The following is a 10,129-nucleotide window of genomic DNA, read 5'->3' on the forward strand; positions in this document are numbered from 1 at the left end:
AAGTAGCGCCAGCTCACTTACAAGTGAGCACATGGCAGGTGTGCATGCCAGCTAGACCCTAATCGTGTCAGCCCATGCGATAATTTCGGGATTTAGATTCTGGATAGGAGCTGGTCAGTGAGGATGATGACAAAGTTTGCAGCACATAAATCTCTATTTTTTATTTCCAAACCTCCATGATGTTCTAAAACTGCATTTTAAAAAAGCTAGATGATTTTTTTCAAGTCTAGGAGAGGGTGGTAGATGGCAATGGTGGAGGAGGGGAAGGAGTGCTTAAGTCCACTGTGTGTTTGGAGACAGGGCCAAACTTGAATTTTGACAGGAACTGGTCCTCTCCCTTGTGACGCCAGCTAATGATTTGTCTGCTGGGCTGTGTTTGGACCTCGGGCTGTCATTGCTCTGATGTGGCTCTTGCAGATCAAAGAGGGAGGCAGTATGCAGCTGTGTCACCTCCCCCTCCTCGCTGTCGCCTGCACAGGGACCCTCATGCTGACTTCCAGGGTACCGGGCTGGGGTTCTGCACATCATTACCCAGATTAATGAGGACAGATGGGTTTTTGTATAATCAGCCTTCCTCTGCTGCCAGTCTGATTGGGTCGCCAGGTGGAATAGTTCAGTAATGAATTCTTACAAATATAGCAACCAATTCTGACTTAGGAAAAACACAGCGATGGGGTGCTAAAGTAGGCAGTAAGAAGATCCTGCACTATTTTGCATGAGGTTTACCCGAGGGTGGGCAGGCAAGATGAGCAGGCTACTGGTTCAGTTACCTTACTAACAGGTAACAAGGGGGAAATGTGGGGCCTCACCCTTCCCTTTTCTTACCAGCCCTCCTCAGCCTGACACCTTGCTCAGCGTCCCGGGCTGCACGGTGGTGAAAGAGCAACACACCAGGGAAACTTAGTGGACTCGTTCATAAAGAAAACAGGCGGTACCCAAGCACTGGGCATGAGATACAGGGGACGGATGGAGGACTGGGCTGGGGAGAGATGGGGACGGGGAGAGAGGGGATGGGGAGATAGGGGAATGGGGAGAGAGGAGGACGGCAGAGGGCGACGAGGGGTGGTGGGCGGGGACGGCTTCGCCCTGAGCTTGGGGCCAGCGTGGCCAGAGGCTTGCAGGTGCACCTGTCAATTCCATGTCATCTGACAGTCACCGATTGTAGGTGGTTTTTTGTTTGGTTTTGTTTGGTTTGCTTTGTTTTGTTCAATTTTTTAAATTTATTTTTTGTTAAGAAATGAGGCCAGGGATATCAAGAGAAGCTACCTACTGTATTTGCAAAAGTGGGTGATAATAGCATTTGACCTTATCTCTACCATCATCCGTTCTCAGTTGTTTCTTCCTTCCTTCCTTGTTCTTTCTTTCAGATTTTATCTATTTATTTGTCAGAGAGAGAGAGAGCACAAGCCGGAGGAGTGAGAGAGGGAGAAGCGGGCTCCCTGCTGAGCAGGGACCCGGATGTGGGGTTCGAACCCAGAACCCCGGGGATCATGACCCGAGCCGAAGGCAGATGCTGAACTGACCGAGCCACCCAGGTGCCCCAGCTGTTTTTCTATAAATTTGCCTCATTCAAAATAAAAGGTGGCTTCTCCCCCACACAAACCCTATCTCCTCATTGCATTTATCAAATTTACAATGCACTTAGTTTTCTACCCAGCAATCTGTATTTAAAGATCTCTGAAGTGGATTTTTAAGTGACAAATGAACTGTGAAGAAAAGTAGGATTGAACCCCTTTCTGAAATTTTTAAAAAAGCTTGTGGGTTTGAATGTTCATTACAGGATTATTCATAACAGCTCCAGATGGAAATAATCCAAATGTGCATCAACTGGAATATCATTCAGCAATAAAAAGGAACAAAGTACGGATACATGCTATGAGCTGGATGAATCTTGAAAACATGTTCAGTGAAAGAAGCCAGACACAAAAGGCCACATATTGTATGATTCCATTTATATGAAAGATCCATAATAGGCACATCCACAGAGACAGAATGTAGATGAGTGGTTGCCAGGGGCTGTGGAGAGGGAGTCTGCAGGGTAACTGCTATGGGTATGGTTTTTTGCTTTTTGTTTTTTTTTGAGGGGGTAAATGAAAACATTCTACAATTGCAGCCTAAGTTGCACAATTCTGTGAGTATATTTTGAATTGTATATTTTATTTTATTTTTTTAAGATTTTATTTATTTATTTGACAGAGATAGAGACAGCGAGAGAGGGAACACAAGCAGGGGGAGTATGAGAGGGAGAAGCAGGCTTCCCGCCGAGCAGAGAGCCCGATGTGGGGCTCGATCCCAGGACCCCGGGATCATGACCTGAGCCAAAGGCAGACGCTTAACGACTGAGCCACCCAGGCGCCTCTTGAATTGTATATTTTGAATGGGTGAGTTGTAGGACATGTGAATTAAATCTCAATAAAACTCATAATCGTCTGTAGGCTGAAATGTTGGTACATGCACCATTTTTTTCCTGATCAGATATATAAGAAATTATAAACAATGATGACCCCTGGCAGAGAAGTGCAGCAAAAGAGCACTCATACTTTTCATTTTATATTTTTCCATAGTGTTAAAGTTTTTAAGCCACTTACCTATATTACTTTTATTTATGAATCAAAATTTAAAAATATCTACACTGCTTCTCTTAATACTGTGTATAATAAATTATAGGACTCAACTTGTCCCCCGAAATGTTAGTTTGTTTTCCCTCATTAGAGTGTAGTATCTTTAAGGACAGGACTCTATATGCATCTTGTATAATGAATGTCCTCAAGGGCAAAAGTGGTAGAGAGTGAATGTATGCTGTCTCTCAAAATACGCTCCCTTGACCTAGAGATTTTACTGAAAATGAAAGAGGATATTACCCACAGGAAAAAATTGGGATTTTTTTTTTAATCATTTCCAAGAACTAATATTGACTGAGTATATACTATGATCAGGCACTGTGCAAAAATGTGCCTCAGATGTATCATCTGATAGAACATCATATCTACCATATAGTAAATGTAGTAAGTGCTCATCAGTGTGGCCTATTATGAACAAGAATCTGGAAATTAATAGACCCAGAGTTGGCTCAGTAACTGAAAGATCGCCTCAAGAACCCGGGTCCTTTCTGTCTTTCCATTCTACCATCCTCAGTGAGTCAGTGGTGGATGGCCTCATGACTGCAGAGTGGCTGCAGCAGCTCCAGCATATATCTCCACAGGATAGCATCCCAAGCAGAAAAGAAGAGGAAAAAGGGACAGGAAAATAGAACTTTCGTCTGAGAAGTTCTCATCACTGATTGGGGATGAACGTCTTTCCTAGAAGTCCCCAGCAGACTCTCTCTTTATAGAATTGTGTCCTGTGCCCTTCTTCCCCAGCAGTTTCTGGAAAAAGAGAATGTAACTGGCTTTGACCACTTATGATCCATATTGTGGGGTGGGGCACAAAACAGATGTCCTGTGGTAGGGGTCCAAGGGGACAACCACCAGTCTCTACCACAAATTATGTAAGGTAGGGTACTATTATTATCCCCATGTTACAGATTAGAAAACTGTAGCAAGAGGGTGAGTCATTTTTCCATGGGCACACATACATACCTCTATAAGCGGCCAGGATTCCAAAAGCTATTGAACTCCCATTGTCAGCTCTTCACCATTATATTATGGTGCCTTCCTGGAAACCCACCTTGGTCAAGACCTCAGATTGACTTAGAACATAAAATCCTAAAAAAAGCATAAAATAGAAATATTTAAAATATAATTGGAGGAAATATAAATACATAAAACATAAAACATTTGAATTGGGAAGGACATGAAGAGTCAGTAATTAAAATATGGCCTCGACCAGCATTGACAGCACCTGGGACCTTCTCAGAAATGTAGATTCCCAGGCTCCAACTCAGACTTTCTGAATTAAAAGCTCTGTGGGCGGGGCCCAGAAATCTATGTTTCAAAGCTGACACCTGCTAAAGTTTGAGAACCCTGGACCTACACCAATTCCTTCATTTTAAAGATTGATCAAGGTTACTCAGCTCGTAAGGGACAGATGTGGAATTGTAGGTGGACTGGGTCATGAGGTCTCCTGCATTCTGTGATAAACATTTCAATGATAGATTCTTCCCAAGCACGCACGTGAGAAGAGACTGCATTTTGCAAGAGCACCAGAGCCTCATATCTCTTTAACAAGGGTAGTGATAAGAAAGCAATCCTGAGTGCAGGTGTTGTGTTGTGCTCCAACAGGGGCTCATGAGATCCTCAAGCAGCCCAGTGAGGTGGGCGCTCTGCCCTCCACTTTACAGATGAGGGAACGGAACGCGGAGAGACTGAGCGAAGTCTCACGACCCTCTAGCCGGTAAGCCGGAGAACCAAGACTCACATGCATCTCATCCAAATGCAGGTCTGCTTGAGGCCAAGCAAGTGAGCAGGTAGAATCTGAAGCTGAGCCGGAGCCTCCCCCCTGCCCCCACAGGAGAGAAGTCACCAGCAGACACCCCTGTCCTCAGCCAGGCTTCCAGCCTGAAGCAGGCTGAGGACAACAGGGAGTGAGTCTGGCCGTGGTCAGGGGGTTCCTGGAGCTGTCAGGCCGTGTGAGGCTGAAGCTGCGAGCTGGGTGCTGGTCCAGGCTCCCCCCTCCCTCCCTGGGCTGCAGTGGCTATTTCTGGCCTCATCGGAAAGCCTCCTGGCTTCTCGAGCTTTGCCGAGGCTCCATACGCCATAAGGAGGTTGGCCTGGGCTCCGTGGCCTGGGTGACTGGAGGGGGCTGGGGGAAAGATGAGCCACCAGGAGCATGAAATTGCCACCAGCATCTGGCCAGCTGCTGTCCATCGGCTGGAGTGCTGGCCAGAGTGTCCCTCGGGGCTGGCCCCTGCAGTGTTACGGTGCAGAGGCTGTGCAGGCTCCTGGCCGGGGGCCAGAGGGAAATCAATATGAGCCGGCTGCGCCCGCGGGGGCCCCCCACACCTGGTGCCAGCAATTACCAATTGGAGGGAGTTGTCACAGAAGGATGGGCAGCCACAGCTGGAAGGGACGTGAGTGGCCAGATGGCCCGGTGGCTTTCAAACTCTAAAGTGGTAGAGACCCTTCTTCAAATGAAATCAGAGGCAGTAAAAACTGATACAGAAGGCTGGGGAGGGGGCGAAGTCCCTCGGAGCCCCAGGAGCTCTGCAGGGCCCCACGGCAGCTGGAGCAGAACACGGTCTCCTTGAGCTCCCGGGCCGCACAGATGGAAACCGAGGCCAGCGGGTGGGTGGGATCCCAATCTGTGGGGCAGGGCCAGGGCCCAGAGCCCAGGATCTCTGACTCCCAAGTGTGGTCCACAGACTGGAAGCCACTTGGGGGCCGTATACAGCTGCTCATCTGTCCCGAGAGGCCGTGGGGAAGCCATGTCCAGTCCCAATGGAGGATCCCGGACATTCAGGGGAGAGGGAAATCCTCCCTCCCAAAGGCTGGAGAGACTTGAGCCAAGACCATGGAGGCCACCGCAGGTCATGGAGCCAGGAGGCCTGAGGTTAGCCAGGGTCAGTGTTCCATAGAAAGGAATTGGGGGAAGAGAGGGAGGGCTTCTTATAGCCATACCATTGAAAGAGGACAAGTGCAAACCTTTTAAAGACTGGTTGAAGAGTCTTGGGAGAAAACTGATAGATGGGAGCCCCAGGGTGGACTGGTCCCCTTGGCCCCTCCTGAGAACTAAGGGTTTGCTGGTGCCCTGGGGCTGGGGGTGGGGGTGGGGTGGAACATAGCTTAAGATGGTGCCACTGGCCAGGCAAGGAGAGGGGAGCAAGGGAGACCGGTGGCTGGTGGGGACCATGGTCCTCTGGAAATGCTCCCCAGCTGCTCCCTCACAGAGAAGAGCAGAGCTGTACTCGAGTCTAGAACCCCCCCGCCCCAACACCGGGGATCTCCAGGTTTCACCCAGCCTCACCAGTGCCTGGACTGCAGCCCAATCCCGGGCTTTCCATGGACCCCAGATGGACACCCTGCAGTCCAGAGTTCTACCGCACTTGAGACACTGAGCCCAGCCCTGTTTATCGGATGATACCAATTCTCAAAGTTTGCCCACATCCCGAGTTTTGCCCAGCACACTTACCTTTATCTGATGCCATGGCCTTTTTAGCCATGGATTTGCTTGTTCATTTTCAGACTGAGGACTCCATCAGGCTAAGCTCGGAGAGCCACGCCCGCGGCTTGCATCTGGCGTCTGTATCAGCATGCGATTTGCCTGGGCTCTGGGAGACTGTTCTGTGGTAAACCTGGTGTAAGTTCGTCCTACCATGATACACCTTCATTTATTTAAATTACCCTAGTGTGTGCTTTATTTATATATATGGACTTTGTCAACAGCACACCTGTTTCTACATTTCCAGCCTTGACTCTTACCAACTAGCAGAGGGTTGGTTCTCCCAAGCATGGGCTCTGCAGTCAGACAGCCTCGAGTTTTGGGTAAAATAATACCTACTGTGTGACACGGGGCAAGTAACTTAACCTCTCTGAGCCTGGTTTTCATCATGCATAAATGCCATGAGAAAGTTAACACACATTACATGCTTAGCATGATGCCTAGCACACAGTAAGCATGCAGTCGACTTTTAGTGGGAGCCTCACAGGTTTTAGTGTGAGCCTCACAATGAACAGAGTGTGGAAAAGCAGGCTAAGGGCCAGCCCTGGGAAGGTGATGAAGGGGAAAATAAAAAGGTGGCTAACTTTAAAAAAAGAAAAAAGATATTGCGATTTTTTTCTAGGACGAAATTAAACACCTAGCTGTAAACTTGTGTGAAGCCCCACAGGTTGGCACCTAGAAGCCAAATCTAGTACGGATGGTGGCAGAGAGACCCATGAATGCTGCTTTGTCTCGTCACAGCTCCTGGAGGGGTGCAGGGGTTAGACATGTTGGGGGGGACAGCAGTAACTCAGCAGGGCCGCCTTCTGAGGATGCTGCCTTGGCCCGTCACAGGGGTCCTGAGGATTGTTCAGTGTCCCTCTCCTACCCAGCTGCACGCCCGCCCTGAGCTGAGCCAGGTCTTCAGTTTCTTTTTACTCAGATGTGCACAGAGTCATTGCTCTGGAGCTCAGAGCTGGCTGAAGGGGCCTCAGGACTGAGGGGAGGGCGTGGGGCTGGTGGGCATGGGTGTCAGTGCAAAAGGCCCTGGGTTCTGGGAAGGCTTCCAGAATGGGCAGAGCCGGTACGGGGTGGTTATATCTACATAGGGCTTACATGAGGTTGTGTCTCCTGACTGAAGCCCTGACTGAAGCAAAGAAGTTGCATGAAGTAGTTGTGCATGTGTGTGCATGTGCGTGCCCATGTGAGTATGTGCACACACACGTATGTGTGCATGTGTGTACTCATATGTGTGCATGTGTATGTGTGTGCATGCATGTGTGTGCTTGTATGCTTATCCATGTGTGCATGTGCATGCATGTGAATGTGTGTGCTGAAGCAGATGTGTGCATGCGTGTGTGCATGCATGTGCAGGCCCGTGTGTGTGCACGCATGAGGAGACCCGTATGTGCGCGCACATGTGCAGGCCCGTGTGTGTGCACATGCATGTGCAGGCCCGTGTGTGCGCGCGCATGTGCAGGGCCGTGTGTGTGCGTGCATGTGCAGGCCCGTGTGTGCGCGCGCATGTGCAGGCCCGTGTGTGTGCGCGCATTGCAGGCCCGTGTGTGCGCGCGCATGTGCAGGCCCGTGTGTGCGCGCTCATGTGCAGACCCGTGTGTGCGTGCGCATGTGCAGGCCCGTGTGTGCGCGCGCATGTGCAGGCCCGTGTGTGCGCGCGCATGTGCTGGCCCGTGTGTGCACACGCATGTGCAGACCCGTATGTGCGTGCGCATGTGCAGGCCCGTGTGTGTGTCCGTGCATGTGCAGGCCCGTGTGCGCGCGCGCATGTGCAGGCCCTTGTGTGCGCGCATGTGCAGGCCCGTGTGTGTGCGCGTGCATGTGCACGTGTGTGTGTGTGTGTGTGTGTGTGTGTGACAGAGAGAGAGAGAGACAGGGACAGAACAATCACTAAACCTAATGGGTCCTCACCAATCCCATTCTCCTTTAAATCCCCTAAATCTTAAAAACATAGCTCTTCAGCAGGAGCACCTCATAGCCAAACCTTAACCCTGCCACGCCATGTCTCCGTAGTCGTCCCTGGAGCTGCCTGAAAGTCCTGACCGTGATATATTAAGATTCAAGACACTAATAACGGCAAACCATCAGTGAGTTCCTATTCTAAGTAGGTAGTGTCCACACGTGCTGTCACCTTATCTCCAAGAAAACCTAGAAAAGCATGTCGTTATTTGATTTGAAATTTACAGGTTTGGAAACAGAGGCACTGGGAGCTGAGGTGACTTGCCCAAGGTCGCCTGGCGACCCTGGGTGGTGCTGAAAGCCCGCCTGTTCCAGGGCCCCCCTGGTGATGCTCGTCACCCCCTGCCCCCCACCCCAGCAGAGGCCGGGGAGTTGTACATCCCGCGCCCACTTCCTTCAGAAGACTGTCCACGCTCTGCTTTGGCCCAGTAACGCACACTGTGGGGACCGAGCTCCCGGGTCCAACCTGACATTCCGGTGGCCCTATCCGTCCCTGCTCTTGCTTTGTCCCTTTCTTTCGCCGGGTTTCTCCTTAATTTTGATCTTCCATGGTTGGCCCCTACTTCTTGAAGGTGGCTTTTCCGAGACCTCTAGCTCGCTTGGTGTGTTAGACACGGAATGAGCACACGCCACTGAAGAAAGCCCCGACTGTGACGATATGCAGCCGGGCTGCTTCCCTCGTGGTGCCCGGGTCACACGTTTATTTTATTTTTATAATGAGCCTCTGCCTCTGGTCTCCGCTGTGCACTAATTGCCTGTTCCCACAGAAAGAATGTCAACCACACTTTGCTGAAACCAAGAGAATCACACAATAACGATCTGTTAATTTCTTCCAAACTATGATTTATTTATTTGCCTACTTTTCTCTTTATGATGGTGAAGGGATCGAGCGGCGAAGAAGAGGGAACGTGTAATTCAAGTTTATTTACTGTGATCCCGTTCTTCCACCGAGACCCTAAAAATTCCTACAGAACACTATGTCTAACTTTTCATCCCTCTGATTTTGAAAAACTAGATCCCTCTTTTAGGACATTTGAACCAAGCTTGAGGTCAGAGCAGGGACGAGCCTGTTCCAGAAGGAGCCCGCCGTGGATACCCGGCAGAGGCAGGGGGGCTCGGGGCCGCCTTCCGCATCCGGCAGGAGCAGGCCCAGTGTCCCGACCCCGGATGCTCCTAGGAGCCCTTAGAAATGTCTTAATTTCATTTAAACTTATAATAAAGGCAGTGAATATAATCAAAGCTAGATTATATTTGTGTTTATATCAATGTGGTTGTAAAATATAATTTTTAAGATCTCTTTATGGTGAAGGGACCCATGGAAGTCATGACCCAGCCCGGTGTTCTCTCATTGCCGACGGCCGCAGGCTCCCTCACTCCTCCCTCTTCTTCCCCCTTCTCCCCCCCTCTCCATTCTCATTTTTTTGCTGTCCTTCTCAGGAATCCATGTTTAACACCCAAACGCAGGTGCTAACCTTTCTAAGGCGCCAGTTGGTGGAGCCGCACAGGGCTGACCCCGGCAGGGTCCTGGGTGGCGTCCCGGCCTGGCCCGAGGCGCTCCTCCCGCGCCGTATTGAGTTTCTCTGCGGCTGCTCCGCGGATGAAAAGCAGTCACCAAATGATAGACGAGAAATCGCACCCACACACAGACAGGAGCGGCCCAAGTGTCCCCTCGGGGGTCCCTGGAGATCTGGGCACATTCAGGGCTTCCTGCCGCTGACCCTGACAGGCGTGGTGCAGCCCGGCCTGGACCTCTTCACGTCAGGGGCAGACATGGAAGGCTGATATCTTACCCCAAGCCCCTGGGCCTTGTCGGTGGCGGAGTCCGTCTGAGCCCCCGGGGTGCCCTTCCAACCTTCATTTCCTGGGACCATACTTCAGAGACCTTTCCTTTGATTTGGCACTAAAGATCCATTGATGCCCCCTGAGGAGCCAGAGGTTAACGCAGAGCGAGATGAATTCGGGGACACAGAGACACTAGATGTCCAACATGACCCTCCTGAAAAAGCCTCAGCACAACTCGACGCTATGAATCAGGCCTTATTTATGGTGTATGCGCCAGGATCCAAGCCCCGGCCCT

Source organism: Leptonychotes weddellii, chromosome 9 (assembly GCF_054177405.1).
Source record: "Leptonychotes weddellii isolate Sample4059 chromosome 9, ASM5417740v2, whole genome shotgun sequence".
Taxonomy (NCBI): Eukaryota; Metazoa; Chordata; class Mammalia; order Carnivora; family Phocidae; genus Leptonychotes; species Leptonychotes weddellii.